Raw genomic sequence first — 208 nt, forward strand, 5'->3', positions numbered from 1 at the left:
GAGGAAATGGAAAATCAGGATGACTGAGAACAGTACTGAGGGCAAGCAGGAAATTGTGGTCTCGTTCTGTTGAACCCGAATTGCATTTTCACTTTGTGGTTTTTTCCTCTTGGAAAGGGGGGGAAGGGGGAAGAAAAGAGAAAAGGGAAGAAGGAGAATGAAGGAAGAGTGATTTAGCGCGAAGTATTTGTTGCATGTTTTATGCTGA

Source organism: Penaeus monodon, chromosome 31, assembly GCF_015228065.2.
Source record: "Penaeus monodon isolate SGIC_2016 chromosome 31, NSTDA_Pmon_1, whole genome shotgun sequence".
NCBI lineage: Eukaryota > Metazoa > Arthropoda > Malacostraca > Decapoda > Penaeidae > Penaeus > Penaeus monodon.